At 47.9% G+C, this 16,683-nt stretch overlaps 1 protein-coding gene and 1 pseudogene across 1 annotated transcript in view; one reads left to right on the forward strand and one right to left on the reverse strand.

Moving 5' to 3' along the window:
- LOC138666930 (gastrula zinc finger protein XlCGF57.1-like) overlaps positions 1–9,915 on the reverse strand; it is a 35,452-nt gene extending 25,537 nt beyond the window's left edge. Inside the window, exon 1 of the mRNA XM_069755122.1 lies at positions 9,767–9,915. The gene's annotated coding sequence lies outside the window, so the exon portion shown is untranslated. The remainder of the gene's footprint in view (positions 1–9,766) is intronic.
- An 834-nt stretch (positions 9,916–10,749) lies between these two features.
- LOC138666409 (tigger transposable element-derived protein 1-like) lies at positions 10,750–12,634 on the forward strand (annotated as a pseudogene).
- Positions 12,635–16,683: the final 4,049 nt, after the last annotated feature.

The following is a 16,683-nucleotide window of genomic DNA, read 5'->3' on the forward strand; positions in this document are numbered from 1 at the left end:
CACAACCCGTTCCTGCGTTTTTTCCACCCCCAGGTGTCCACCCAAGATGTGTGAATGGGCCATGTCCAACACTTTCCGTCTATACGGACCCGGCACTATCAACTGCTCTACCAACTCCTCCCGTATTTTCGTGACACGGTACAACAACTCCCCCCTCAACAGAAAATGGGGAAATCTTGTGTCTGCCCCCGTCAATAACTGTGACATTATTAAAGGCTTCCCTCAGAGTGGGGTCCCTATGTTGGGCAGTCCCAAAATTTTCACCGGTAACTTCTAACTCCAGAATGTCAGATGTAGGGGATACTTCCTCCTCATCCCCAACCAGAACACAAAAAGGAAAACTGTCTGCCTCTGGGTGTGGCGATACCCTTCCAGGGTTCACTGGTTCCCTGCCAGGGAGCTCAGAACCATTTCCCCACAAATCCCAAAACAAACAGAAATCCCGGCCAATAATTATAGGGTGCAACAAGTCCTGAACCACGCCGACTATGTGGGACTCAGTGCCACATGCCGTTTCAATGTCCACCCTGGCCATAGGGTAGTCCTTTGCATCACCATGTATGCACCGCACTCCGACCTTCTTTCCTGGGAGCAGGTGGAGAGGAAAAGTGGCCCTCACCAGGGTCACTAGGCTCCCCGAGTCTAGCAGTGCCGTTACTGCTCGACCGTTCACCTTTACGGGACACGCTTGAGGTCCCTCGTTGGATGGAGAGTTCACACTACAGGCTGGATACGCATAGTATGAACAACGGCGTCCCATGCTGCAGTCCACCTGCTCAGTGGTTTGGGAACAACGGGCAGCTATATGTCCTGGCTTGTGGCACCTCCAACAAATAATATCACCCGTGGGGACCTTGGGCACCACCTCCCCCGCCCTTTGTGACCTTGGACGCACCACCCCTTTTTGGGACTCAGCTGCCTTCTGGGACCCCCAGTACGGCATGGGCTGCCTCCCGAAGGAGCCTTCCAACCCTTGGTATCTCTCAACCAGTCCGATCAGCTCGTCGGCATTCTGGGGATCACCCTGGGCAACCCAAGACTGTATAGGCCTTGTGAGGGAATGGACAAACCGATCCATCATCACCCGTTCTACCATCTGTGCAGGCGCAGAGGATTCTGGCTGCAGCCATTTCTGGACCAGGTGCAACAGATCAAACATTTGGGAACGAGGTGGTTTGTCCCGGTGATAGCCCCAGGAGTGAACTCGCTGTGCCCTGACAGTCAGTGTCACCCCCAAACGTGCGAGAATCTCGGCTTTCAATTTGTGATACTCTTTGGCATCCTGCAAGGTCAAATCATAGTACGCCTTCTGGGGTTCTCCCGTCAGGTATGGCGCAAGTACCTCTGCCCACTGCTCTGGCGGAAGTTTTTCCCTCTCAGCGACCCTCTCAAACACCGTCAGGAAGGCCTCAACATCATCCCCGGGAGTCATTTTCTGCAATGCGCGTCTTACCGTCTTCCGGACGTGGGTGTCATCAGCCAAACCTGGGGTTGGGGCGCTCGCCTTGCCCTGGATGGCGGTTGCCAGAAGCTGCATCTGCTGCTGATGCTCCTGCTGGCTCTGCTGCATCTGCTGCCGTTGCTCCTGCTGACTCTGCCGTTGCTCCTGCTGGCTCTGTTGTATCTGCTGCATCAACAGCCTGTTGGTCTCTTGCTGCCTTTGATCCTGCTGGCTCTGCCTTTTCTCCTGCTGTGACTGCATCTGGACCAAGTGTTTCAGCAGGTCCTCCATTTTCTCCGGCAATGCTTGCTGGCTTGCAACAGCCTTGACCCAGGACATTCAAAAATAAACTCACGTCTCCGCTGGGAACGCTGCTCGCACGTCTACCACCAATTGTAAGGATTTCACTCACTCAGCTGCGACGGCTGACACTCAGGAGACGTGTTCCTTTAAAGTTCACTGGGTTTATTGCTTCATAAACCATGTGGCAAATAACAGAAAGCAAAATGGGCCTTTGGTTCAGGCAAAGAAAAGCAAGTGTCCAGTTCATCCGGCTCAGTCCTGAAGCCGTAACACACTCAGGAGGGTTTCACCTCCACACATATCTGCTGTGTAAAGGATTAGCCAGTCTTATAAAGAGCTAACCCCACCCAGTAACCCATCACATGATTAGCCGTGTGGTCTGACATTACCACAGGTCCTGAAACACATATACAAGATTATGTGCAAGAAAGGAATACTCCGGGCTACATTACAGCAACCAGGCACTTATGTGGCACATACCTCCCATCGACTACAAACCCTTTAGCCATGCTACAATATACATATATATATATATATATATATATATATATATATATATATACATATATATACATATATATACATACACAGTGCCTACAAGTAGTATTCAACCTCCTGCAGATTTAGCAGGTTTAATAAGATGCAAATAAGTTAGAGCCTTCAAACTTCAAACAAGAGCAGGATTTATTAACAGGTGCATAAATCTTACAAACCAAAAAGTTTTGTTGCTCAGTTAAATTTTTATAAATTTTAAACATAAAAGTGTGGGTCAATTATTATTCAACCCCTAGGTTTAATATTTTGTGGAATAACCTCTGTTTGCAATTACAGCTAATAATCGTCTTTTATAAGACCTGAATAGGCCGGCACAGGTCTCTGGAGTTATCTTGGCCCACTCCTCCATGCAGATCTTCTCCAAGTTATCTAGGTTCTTTGGGTGTCTCATGTGGACTTTAATCTTGAGCTCCTTCCACAAGTTTTCAATTGGGTTAAGGTCAGGAGACTGACTAGGCCACTGCAACACCTTGATTTTTTGCCTCTTGAACCAGGCCTTGGTTTTCTTGGCTGTGTGCTTTGGGTCGTTGTCTTGTTGGAAGATGAAATGACGACCCATCTTAAGATCCTTGATGGAGGAGCGGAGGTTCTTGGCCAAAATCTCCAGGTAGGCCGTGCTATCCATCTTCCCATGGATGCGGACCAGATGGCCAGGCCCCTTGGCTGAGAAACAGCCCCACAGCATGATGCTGCCACCAACCTTGCTTGACTGAAGGGATGGTATTCTTGGGGTCGTATGCAGTGCCATCCAGTCTCCAAACGTCACGTGTGTGGTTGGCACCAAAGATCTCGATCTTGGTCTCATCAGACCAGAGAACATTGAACCAGTCAGTCTCAGAGTCCTCCAAGTGATCATGAGCAAACTGTAGACGAGCCTTGACATGACACTTTGAAAGTAAAGGTACCACAGGAGGCATGGTGGTGGCAGAGGTGAGGTGATGCTGAGCTGCGGTGGGCGGAACGGCGTGCACCTGAGCAGGGTCCCATCCTGCTTAGGTGGGCAACGCCATGGCCTGGTGTCCATGGGGAGGTTGCGGCAGTGCTGTGGTGGCGGCAGATGTGCGGTCACTTCCTCAGGTGATGCCGCGGCCCGGTATTGAAGGAGAGCAGCAGAGCTGGGTGAGTCACGGTTTTCCCGGTGGCAGCGGCCATCTTCCTGAGGCCGTGCGTGCGCAGATTCAGTACTCTGCTTCCGAGGGCTTTAGGAAAATGGCCGCGGGAGGCCGCGCGTGCGCAGATGGAGATCGCGGCGGCCATTTTCATGAAGCTGAGATCTCAATCTGCGAACTCGGCTTCAGGAAAATGGCCGCCACGATCTCAATCTGCGGACGCGCGGCCTCCCGTGGCCATTTTCCTGAAGCCCTAGGAAGCAGAAAACTCAATCTGCGCACGCGCGGCCTCAGGAAGATGGCCGCCGCCGCCGCCACCGGGAAATCCGTAACTCACCCAGCTCTGCTGCTCTCCTTCAATACCGGGCCGCGGCGTCACCTCAAATGTGGAAGTGACCCTGCTGACGCCATACCGCTCACCGCGCAACATCATCCCGGCACCTCTGTCGCCGCCACAATGCCGGTAAGCCTGCATTCCAACTATAAGACGCACCCCCCATTTTTTCTCACAATTTTTTTTGGGAAAAAGTGCGTCTTATAGTCGGAAAAATACGATATATATATTCCTCTAGCTCTTACTGGGACCGTGGTCCCTCCCCGTGCTCTGCCTGTCTCTCCTATTCAATACCAATAGGTATGTCCTCTCATTCCTCCCCCCTCTTCCACTACCCACAGCATCGTTACCTGTTTTTATTCAGTATACTTCCTTCCGCCACAGCTCTCTTTAGGATCCCCTACATTTTTTCCATGGCAGTGTCTTCTCCCTATAATTACCTCTACCTCAAAAAGGTCAGTCTCCATGTTTGCACCTCCCCTATATCAAGGAGAAAAATTGTGTTTTTTGCCCTATGTGTTAGACTACATGCGTTGCCGACCATTTTCGTTGTCGCCATGTTAACCTTAGCCTGCACTCAAAAATGCAGCCTTGATATACTTTTTCTCTATGGGCATTTTGTATATCTTTTTGTATATATCTCTATGTATAGCTTTGTATATTTCTGTATATATTTGGCATATTTATATGTACACACTTTGTTTTTTTCACTAGGATGTTTACAAGTAATCACTCCATTGCATTATATCTTTCTTGTGTAGCAATCCTTTTTTTCATGGTTTCTAATTTATTGTATGTTTATTATTTTTTTCAGTGAGGTTTAATAAAGACCCACTACGGGGTTGAAATGTTACCTCGACACTAATATTACTGTGGTGACTTTAATAAATTACAGCCTAAAAATACACCAAGCTTTTTTAAATTTTTGATGACTTTTTTTGTGAAAGGAGGGGGGATGTGCATTAGGGGTCCTGATACCTTAGTCCGAGCCATTCCTTTGGGGTGGGGGGCGCCATAGGATTCATCTGCCTAGAACACCAAAATATTTTGTCCCGGCCCTGCATGAGCTTCATCCATGTCTTCCCTCTTCAGATGTGGTTACAGCCTATATAATGGAGGCTGTTTAGCACATAATCTGTGTATTGGGAGGTAGAAGGCCTCCTGTGTGTGTGAGGCTCCAGACCGAGCCTGAAGTACTGGACATCATCCAAGCCTATGTTCCCACAGGAGGAGCAGAGCCCTGCTATGGACATTTGTACTTTATTTTGCCAGATCTAAAGGCTATTTATTTTCTGTTTTTTCTTCTGGGTTTATGAAGCAATAAACCCACATGAACTTTTACAGAACCAAGCCTCCTGTATTCCTCCCATCGCACCCAAGTGAGTACAACCCCTACAGTATGTATCGGCAGAAAAAGAACAAAACTATTGTGGTTCTCATGAGGTGGCAACACAAATATAACATTTGTAAAACAACTCCGCATTTTTTGTATATTAAGTCTAAATCACCATTGGATTAGAGCTGATACTATGAAGCTAAAGTGACTAAACAGACTTTCTGTCACCTCCATAAAGGGGCACTTTTCCGCGTTTGTCAGAACTGTCTGAGGATTATTAGAGGTGATAGTTTCCCCCCAAATTAGAAGGGACATCTGTGGATATTGGGGGTCTTTACCGGTTACAGTTTTGGTGGGATTTGCTCGGTAAAGTGCTTTGTGGTGAAGAGGAGATCGAAGCGTTATAGGTCACTCCCGCTCAGGCTGCGCTCCTCGACAGTGGTTATGTCACTAACTTTATTGATGTCATCAACGCTCTTGCCATGTCTCGCAGAGCGCAGCCTGACCGGGAGTGACGTATAACGCTTCGATCTCAGAACAAGGCTCCATAGGTTGTACTGTGATGGTGAAAGAAGGACTGTCTTGTCTATATTCATTTATCTCACTCTTTTTTTGGTTTTTCAGGTTGCCATTTGTGGACTATGTTGGAATTCGTAGACTCCTGCAAACCAGCATGGCTTTTTTTTTTAAATAAATAGGTGAACCAGGGGGTAGGGGAGCTGTTTATTAAAAATAACTGGCAGATGTCTCTCCAACACTAACCCCTAGGATTGATGCTATCTGACATAAACCCCCCATAATATTACCCCGATTGCGAACACACCAAGGTAATCTGGAAGAGCCAGGCAAAGTGGCAGAATTGGCGCATCTAATGTAATGCACAACTTCTGGGGTGGCTGAAAGATAATTTTTAGGATGGGAAGGTGCCAATATCCATGGACCTTCTCAGCCTGATAATATCAGCCCCCAACTGTGTCTTTTGCCTTGACCGGTTATTAAAAATAAGGGTGACCCCACATCATTTTTTTTTTCAACAATTACTTAAGTAATGGAGATCAAAAAAAGTTAAATACACCCTATAGTGTCACATGAAAGGCACTAAAGAGTGCAGCTTTATAATATTTAGGTGGGGCTTACATTAATCTAAGATCTCCCTCCTATAACTCTCCCTGAACTGCTTCCTGAGGACGGTGTGCCGAGCATAGCGTCACCGGGTCTTCTATAAGACAAACATGGCTACAGCATTACCATGTATGGAGGGCATTCCCTGCATGTTTATTGGCTAACAGCGGCAAAACATGTGGGGTGGAGACAAGATCACCCGCAGGACCAGATTGAGTAACGAGCGCAACCGAGCACCCCGATGCCTGATCGAGTAGTGGAGAGAGCGGTCATCACTGGTATCTACATTATTGTGCTGGAGCAGAACTAGGAGCGAAACAATCACATTTTGTGCGAACGTCTTTGGGCTTCTGTCCTCTCATCCTGCAGTTGTCTGAATGGATCTAATGTGGAACCAGCTAAGCCGCATTCTGTTCACAGCTGTTACGTCACTGTTCACACCTCCGGCACCTACCTCCACCTGCAGAGCCGCACTCCACATAGAGAATAATAGAGCCTCCAGCACCGACCTCCACCCACAGAGCCGCACTCCACATAGAGAATAATGGAGCCTCCAGCACCGACCTCCACCCACAAAACCGAACTCCACATAGAGAATAATGGATCCTCCAGCACCTACCTCCACCTGCAGAGCCACACTCAACATAGAGAATAATGGAGCCTCCAGCACCGACCTCCACCCACAGAGCCACACTCCACATACAGTCATGGCCAAAAGTATTGACACCCCTGCAATTCTGTCATATAATACTCATTTTCTTCCTGAAAATGATTGCAAACACAAATTATTTGGTATTATTATCTTCATTTAATTTGTCTTAAATGAAAAAAACACAAAAGAGAATGCAGCAAAAAGCAAAACATTGATCATTTCACACAAAACTCCAAAAATGGGCCAGACAAAAGTGTTGGCACCCTCAGCCTAATACTTGGTTGCACAACCTTTAGCCAAAATAACTGCGACCAACCGCTTCCGGTAACCATCAATGAATTTCTTACAATGCTCTGCTGGAATTTTAGACCATTCTTCTTTGGCAATCTGCTCCAGGTCCCTGATATTTGAAGGGTGCCTTCTCCAAACTGCTATTTTTAGATCTCTCCACAGGTGTTCTATGGGATTCAGGTCTGGACTCATTGCTGGCCACCTTAGAAGTCTCCAGTGCTTTCTCTCAAACCATTTTCTAGTGCTTTTTGAAGTGTGTTTTGGGTCATTGTCCAGCTGGAAGACCCATGACCTCTGAGGGAGACCCAGCTTTTTCACACTGGGCCCTACATTATGCTGCAAAATTTGTTGTTAGTCTTCAGACTTCATAATACCATGTACACGGTCAAGCAGTCCAGTGCCAGAGGCAGCAAAGCAACCCCAAAACATCAGGGAACCTCTGCCATGTTTGGCTGTAGGGACCGTGTTCTTTTCTTTGAATGCCTCTTTTTTGACTGTAAACTCTATGTTGATGCCTTTGCCCAAAAAGCTCTACTTTTGTCTCATCTGACCAGAGAACATTCTTCCAAAACATTTTAGGCTTTTTCAGGTAAGTTTTGGCAAACTCCAGCCTGGCTTTTTTATGTCTCGGGGTAAGAAGTGGGGTCTTCCTGGGTCTCCTACCATACAGCCCCTTTTCATTCAGATGCCGACGGATAGTACGGGTTGACACTGTTGTACCCTCGGACTGCAGGGCAGCTTGAACTTGTTTGGATGTTAGTCGAGGTTCTTTATCCAACATCTGCACAATCTTGCATTGAAATCTCTTGTCAATTTTTCTTTTCCGTCCACATCTAGGGAGGTTAGCCACAGTGCCATGGGCTTTAAACTTCTTGATGACACTGCGCACGGTAGACACAGGAACATTCAGGTCTTTGGAAATGGACTTGTAGCCTTGAGATTGCTCATGCTTCCTCACAATTTGGTTTCTCAAGTCCTCAGACAGTTCTTAGGTCTTCTTTCTTTTCTCCATGCTCAATGTGGTACACACAAGGACACAGGACAGAGGTTGAGTCAACTTTAATCCATGTCAACTGGCTGCAAGTGTGATTTAGTTATTGCCAACACCTGTTAGGTGCCACAGGTAAGTTACCTGTGCTGTTAATTACACAAATTAGAGAAGCATCACATGATTTTTCGAACAGTGCCAATACTTTTGTCCACCCCCTTTTTTATGTTTGGTGTGGAATTATATCCAATTTGGCTTTAGGACAATTCTTTTTGTGTTTTTTCATTTAAGACAAATTAAATGAAGATAATAATACCAAAGAATTTGTGTTTGCAATCATTTTCAGGAAGAATATGAGTATTATTTGACAGAATTGCAGGGGTGTCAATACTTTTGCCATGACTGTAGAGAGTAATGGAGCCTCAGCACCGACCTCCACCTGCAAAGCCGCAGTCCACATAGAGAATAATGGGGCCTCCAGCACCGACCTCCACCCACAGAGCCACACTCCACATATAGAATAATGGAGCCTCCAGGACCTACCTCCACCCACAGAGCCGCACTCCACATAGAGAATAATGGAGCCTCCAGCACCGACCTCCACCCACAGAGCCGCACTCCACATAGAGAATAATGGAGCCTCCAGCACCGACCTCCACCCGCAGAGACGCACTCCACATAGAGAATAATGGAGCCTCCAGCACTGACCTCCATCCGCAGAGCCGCACTCCACATAGAGAATAATGGAGCCTCCAGCACCGACCTCCACCCACAGAGCCGCACACCACATAGAGAATAATGAAGCCTCCAGCACCGACCTCCACCCGCAGAGCCGCACTCCACATAGAGAATAATGGAGCCTCCAGCACCGACCTCCACCCACAGAGCCGCACTCCACATAGAGAATAATGGAGCCTCCAGCACTGACCTCCACCCGCAGAGCCGCACTCCACGTAGAGAATAATGGAGCCTCCAGCACTGACCTCCACCCGCAGAGCCGCACTCCACATAGAGAATAATGGAGCCTCCAGCACTGACCTCCACCCGCAGAGCCGCACTCCACATAGAGAATAATGGAGCCTCCAGCACCGACCTCCACCCACAGAGCCGCACTCCACATAGAGAATAATGGAGCCTCCAGCACCGACCTCCACCCGCAGAGCCACACTCCACGTAGAGAATAATGGAGCCTCCAGCACTGACCTCCACCCGCAGAGCCGCACTCCACATAGAGAATAATGGAGCCTCCAGCACCGACCTCCACCCGCAGAGCCGCACTCCACATAGAGAATAATGGAGCCTCCAGCACCGACCTCCACCCGCACTCCACATAGAGAATAATGGAGCCTCCAGCACCGACCTCCACCCGCAGAGCCGCACTCCACATAGAGAATAATGGGGCCTCCAGCACCGACCTCCACCCGCAGAGCCGCACTCCACATAGAGAATAATGGGGCCTCCAGCACCGACCTCCACCCGCAGAGCCGCACTCCACATAGAGAATAATGGAGCCTCCAGCACCGACCTCCACCCACAGAGCCGCACTCCACATAGAGAATAATGGAGCCTCCAGCACCGACCTCCACCCGCAGAGCCACACTCCACGTAGAGAATAATGGAGCCTCCAGCACTGACCTCCACCCGCAGAGCCGCACTCCACATATATGGTAGTGAATTGTGTCCTTTGTGAATGATCCCAGACAATGATGGGGCTCTTTGATGTGAAGGATGGGCTGGCTCACCACTGGGAGCTGAGCCAAACTTTTTTTTCCCCTGCTGTTTGCTTAGTCTCTTCCAGAATCCCGCCTGACTGGGGGCTGTGAGGAGGGAGGAGGAGAAGGAGAAGGAGGAGGACAGTTAGAGCAGTGTGTACAACTGGGGAATGATTGGCAATGCTCTGTTGTGACTGGGCTCCTACATTTCCTGTGATTGGCTGCTCAGCGTAGTGAGGGCACACATGATCTGTGATTGGCTGCTCAGTGTAGTGAGGGCACACATGATCTGTGATTGGCTGCTCAGCGTAGTGAGGGCACACATGATCTGTGATTGGCAGCTCAGTGTAGTGAGGGCACACATGATCTGTGATTGGCTGCTCAGTGTAGTGAGGGCACACATGATCTGTGATTGGCTGCTCAGTGTAGTGAGGGCACACATGATCTGTGATTGGCTGCTCAGTGTAGTGAGGGCACACATGATCTGTGATAAATCACAATCAATCTGCAGTCACAGACTTTGGACAGTGGTGGATGTGGGACAGCTGCAGGATGAACAGAGGCACTGAGGTCAGGCACTGGCAGTGATTAGGTTAATAACAGGAGGAGGATTTCTACCTCATTAATTTCTGTGGTTACTTCTGCTCTACGGGGAGAAAGTAATAATATAAATCTTAAGCAGACAAAAACTGTGGACAGATCCAGGTACAGTTAGTCCTCGGTTTACGACGGTCTCGGGTTACGTTGTTTCGTGTTTACGACGCTTTATATGACGCCTCATTCCGACTTACGCGGTTTTGCATCGTAAGTCAAACTACGTGCAGCGGCGGAACAATAGAGTCCAGTACTGTACACTGCACCCTGTTACAGAGGAAAACAAGTCTGCATGCCATAACACCCTTCATTATGGCTCCCAAACGTAAGGTAGACTCATCTGATACCAGTGCATCAAAGAAAAGGAAGGCCATCACCATGGAGGTGAAAGTGGATATCACAAGGCGATCTGATAAGGGGGAAACACCAACAGAAATTGGCAGGTCATTAGGACTTAGGGTACCGTCACACTATATGATTTACCAACGATCACGACCAGCGATACGACCTGGCCGTGATCGTTGGTAAGTCGTTGTGTGGTCGCTGGAGAGCTGTCACAGACCGCTCTCCAGCGACCAACTATGCCGGTAACCAGGGTAAACATCGGGTTACTAAGCGCAGGGCCGCGCTTAGTAACCCGATGTTTACCCTGGTTACCATCCTAAAAGTAAAAAAAAACCAAACGCTTCATACTTACCTTCCCCTGTCTGTCCCCGGCGCTCTGCTTCTCTGCTCTGGCTGTGAGCACAGCGGCCGGAAAGCAGAGCGGTGACGTCACCGCTCTGCTTTCCGGCCGCTGTGCTCACAGTGAGTGCAGGAAAGCACAGCGCCGGGGACAGACAGCCGAAGGTAAGTATGAAGCGTTTGTTTTTTTTACTTTTAGGATGGTAACCAGGGTAAACATCGGGTTACTAAGCGCGGCCCTGCGCTTAGTAACCCGATGTTTACCCTGCTTACAAGCGAACGCATCGCTGGATCGGTGTCACACACACCGATCCAGCGATGACAGCGGAAGATCCAGCGACGAAAGAATGTTCCAAACGATCTGCTACGACGTACGATTCTCAGCAAGGTCCCTGATCGCTGCTGCGTGTCAGACACAGCGATATCGTATGGATATCGCTGGAACGTCACGAATCGTACCGTCGTAGCGATCAAAATGGCACTGTGTGATGGTACCCTTAGTCGTTCGACTGTCGCTACGATTATCAAGGATAAAGGTCGTATCCTTGAACATGTGAAAGGATCTGCATCTATGAAAGTGACAGTGATAACAAAGCAGCGTAGTGGGCTTATTATTGAGATGGAAAGATTACTGGTGCTTTGGTTGGAAGACCAAAATCAACGCCGTATCCCTGTGAGCCTTATGGTTATTCAGGAGAAGGCTAGGTGACTGAGGCGTTGAAAAGAGAAAAGGGGGAAGGAAGTGAAAGTGAAGAATTCGTGGCGAGTAGGGGTTGGTTTATGAGGTTTAAGGATCGTGCCAATTTCCATAACATTAAAGTGCAAGGTGAAGCTGCTAGTGCTGATGAGAAAGCAGCAACTGAGTTTCCTAAAGCATTGGCTGAGATAATTGAGGAGGGTGGTTACTGTGCTCAACAAGTGTTCAACGTGGATGAAACATTTGCCTAACCGTATGTACATCGCCAAGGAGGAGAAGTCCGCACCAGGTCATAAAGTCGGCAAGGAGAGACTGACTTTGCTTCTTGGGGGCAATGCTGCTGGCGACTACAAACTGAAGCCCATGTTGGTGTATCAGGCTGAGAATCCAAGGGCACTCAAGGGCATTTCAAAGGGTTAACTACCAGTCATCTGGAAGTCTAATAGGAAGGCATGGGTGACACTTGCAGTGTTTGATGACTGGTTCACCAACCATTTTGTGCCAGGCGTGGAGCCTTATTGTACCTCCAAGGATATCCCCTTTAAGGTGTTGCTAATTCTGGACAATGCCCCTTGACACCCTGCCCATCTTGATGACTTTCACCCTAATGTCAAGGTGGTTTACCTTCCACCTAATACCACTGCCCTAATACAGCCTATGGACCAAGGAGTCATTGCTACATTCAAGGCCTACTACCTCCGAAGGGTCATTGGTAGTGCTTTAGCAGCAACTGAAAAGAATAAGGACTTGACTCTAAAGGACTTTTGGAAAACATACAATATCCTTGATGCTGTGAATAACATTGCTGATTCCTAGTATAGAAAAATAGGAGACAAAAAAGCGCAAATAAGGTCTTATCCCGAGGATTGCTTCTAATCAATTGTGAGAGAACTGCTCACCTGGTGGTACACAGTACAGGCATGTAGTTTGTCAGCTGCTGCAGATCCACAGGTCGGCTTTGTGTGGAAACTTCCTGAAGAAGAAGCCATGAGCTTCGAAACGCGTTGAATAAACCACCCGAACACCTACAATTATATCTGGATCCATTATTTGTCCCAGCAGCGTGGATTTAATCCACATTTCATCTAGTTTAACGATTGCTGATTCCTGGGATGAGGTTAAGCAGACCAGTATGAATGGTGTGTGGAAAAAACTGTGTCCCCAGTTTGTGAATGATGTCACAGAGGTCCAAGAGTCAGTGACTAGTGTCATAAAGAACGTTGTTGATATGAGTAAGACAATGAATCTGGAGGAGGATGATGTCACAGAGCTACTGGCATCTCATGGAGAGGAGTTATCTGCTGAGGACCTTATTCAACTGGAGAAGCAAATGATAGAGGAAGAGGACATACCAACCCCAGAACTTAAGAGATTTACAAGGCAGGGCTTGGCAGGAGGTTTTGCCCTGATACAGGAAGGGTTGTCAAGGTTTGAGGCTGAGGATCCCAACATGGAAAGGTACACTAGGGTTGCCAGAGGAGTCATGGATTCCCTTAGGTGTTACAAGGAGATCTTGGAGGAGAAGAAAATGGTCTCCTTCCAAACTAACCTGCAGCAGTACTTCAAGAAGGTAGAGAGGCCTGCAACAGATCCTGTACCTGTACCCTCTAACTCAGCTGCCCCTCTTGACTCAGCTGCCCTTCTTGACTCACCTCCCCCAATATCTCCAGCACCTTCTGCAGCTTCCTCCCAATAAGCCTGTTCTCTTTGGAATTGTTATCTTTGTTTATTACAGTACACTGTTTATTACTGTTACAGCACTTACAGTACAGTATTTCATTATTAAATGTACTGTACTGCACAATATTTTACTGTACCTATGTTTATTGATAATTATGTAGGGTACTGTTAGGATTGGTGTTTGGATAGGCTAAGTGTTTGCAGTACTGTACTGTTTTTATGGTACAGTACTGTATAAACGTATGGTCCGACTTACGTCGAAATTCGGATTACGCCGCCGCGTAAGAACGGATCAACGTCGTAAGTCGAGGACTACCTGTATATGTAAAATAATAGTGTAATAAGTCAGTGGCACTAACTCAAACACATGGTCTCTAACTGACATGGCCTCTAAAGCCCCTTAAGTGCACAATTATGGAATGCTACTTTTTTTTTCTTCTGCTCTTTCATTTTTCACTCCCCTTCTTCTAAGGCCGGTTTTCACACATCCTTTTATTACTGATACCGGAGATATCCGTGTCCATGTAATACTTGCGGTACATGTGTGGCAACCATGTGCCGCATCAGTACCACACAGACAGTCGGCAGGGAAGAAGCGGAACAGTAAGCGCTGTTCCCCGGCACTGGGTACTGAAGACAGCTGTCAATATTCTCCCCTGCTCTGCCAGCGATCGGTGTGAGCAGAGGAGAATGATGACAGCTATATTCAAGTCAGAACAATGACAGCAGGCGGTAGCTTTTGGGACTATTACAACCATCAACCTACACTTGCTGCCGCTAATAAGTGACAGCAAGAGCGGAGGATGAGGGTATTCCTCACCCGCCGCCTGTGCTAGAACTAAATAAATGAATGAAAAACCCGGCATGGGTTCCCCCTATTTTTGATAACCAGCCAGGCAAAACTCACAGCTGCTGGCTGCAACCCTCAGCTGTCATGCTCAGCAAGGCTGGTTATCAAGAACAGAGCGCATTTTTTAATTAATTAAATAAATAATCTAATAAACGGCGTAGAATCCCCCCATTTTTGACAGCCAGGCTTGCTAAAGCTGACAGCTGGGGCTGGTATTCCCAGTCTGGTAAAGGGGCCATTGATATAGGCCCCCCCCAGACTAAAAATAGCAGTCCACACCTGCTCAGAAAAGGCACATCTATTAGATTCACCAATTCTGGTGATTTGCCCGGCTATTCCCACTTGCCCTATAGCGGTAGCAAGTGGGGTTCATATTTGTGGGGTTGATGTCACCTTTGTATTGTCAGGTGACATTAAGCCTATGGCTTAGTAATGGAGAGGTGTCTATAAGTCACCTATCCATTACTAATCCTGTAGTTATATGGTAAATAAAGACACAGCCAGAATGAAGTATTTTATGAGAAATAAAACAAAACACATTTTTAGTTTTCTATTTAAAAATAACAAACACAGTTATACTCACCTAACACCTAATTTCACCGAAGTCCTCGTTCTCCTGTACTAAAACTAAAATACAAAACAACAATATCCCTCACCTGTCTGCCGTTCTATCCCACTCCTTCATCCATGTCTGGGGAGAAATAGTTTTCAACCTGGATGGTGCCAGGATGCGACCATCCAGGCTGAGAACCACTGGTGAAAGAGCTGCTGCGAGCGCAGCGTCAGTGACCAGCGGTGACATCATCGAGTTTCCCAGCCGAGCTGAACTGTGGTGACCTCTTCACTGGCACTTTCCCACGGTCCTGTGGTTACTGCAGTTCAGCCTGGCTGGGAACCTCGATGATGTCACGGCTGGTTAATTTTATTTTTCTTTAATAGTTCTTACAGATCATGTTAATTTTAGATTTTAACACATTGTACTTTTGTGAACACGTTTATATACATATACCGTACTTTCCGGCGTATAAGATGACTTTTTGACCCCTAAAAATTGTCCCAAAAGTCAGGGGGTCGTCTTATACGCCGGGTACGGCGTGTGCAGGGAGCGATCCTGCATTTCGGCGTGTGGTTCCCAGGGTCAGGAGGAGAGGAGACTCTCCTTCAGGCCCTAGGATCCATATTCATGTAAAAAATAAAGAATAAAAATAAAAAACATGGATATACTCACCCTCGGACAGCCCCTGGCTCACAGCGCTGCTAGCGTCTCCCTCCGTTCCTGAGAATGCGGTGAGTGAAGGACCTTCGATGACGTCGCGGTCTCATGAGCGGTCAGGTGAGTGGTCACCTAACCGCCACGTCATCGAAGGTCCTTCACTCACCGCATTCTCAGGAACGGAGGGAGACGCTAGCAGCGCTGTGAGCCAGGGGCCATCCGAGGGTGAGTATATCCATGTTTTTTATTTTTATTCTTTATTTTTTACATGAATATGGATCCCAGGGCCTGAAGGAGAGTCTCCTCTCTTCCAGACCCTGGGAACCACACGCCGTATAAGATGACTGGGCGTATAAGATGACCCCCGTCTTATACGGCGGGCATATCCCAAATTCCATATTTTATATGGAAAAGTTGGGGGTCGTCTTATACGCCCAGTCGTCTTATACACCAGAAAATACGGAATATATATTTTTTTTTTAAAATCACACTTCTTTATTAGGTCTCTTTCACACGACAGTATCTCCGGTATGTGTGGTGACAGTTTCCACATGTACCGGAGACACTGACACAAACACAGTCTCATTGAAATTAATGAATCTGTGCACATGTCAGTGTGTTTCCACGGATCGTGTGTCGTGAACGACTGCATGGATCACACGGACCCATTTAAGTCAACGAGTCTGTGTGACACGTACCCCACATGGATGCCATCCGCGCATCAGATATCGGAGTCTGGGCAACAGTGTACAGTTTGCGCTGTTCCCAAGTGCCGAACGTTGCCCTCATCATGGTTCCCGGCACCAGGAAGGGATAATGATGAGAGTAGTAGTCTGCTCCCACTGTCTCCACCTGGAAAAATAAGGATAAAATACAGAAAATCCTTATACTCACCTGTCCTAAATGTCCCCCACTGTAATCCAGGCAACCAATCATGCAGAGGAGCCGGGGAGAATGACACCTGCAGCGAGTGGGCGCCTGACATCTGCTGCGCTTTGCGAGCGGTGTCCTGTCACTCACTGAGCTCAGGGACCGCTCGCTGCAGGCGTCATTCTCCCCGGCTCAGCTGCATGAGCGGTCAAGAGTATTACAGCGGAGGACTATTAGGACAGGCGAGTATAT

This window comes from Ranitomeya imitator, chromosome 2 (assembly GCF_032444005.1).
Source record: "Ranitomeya imitator isolate aRanImi1 chromosome 2, aRanImi1.pri, whole genome shotgun sequence".
Lineage (NCBI taxonomy): Eukaryota > Metazoa > Chordata > Amphibia > Anura > Dendrobatidae > Ranitomeya > Ranitomeya imitator.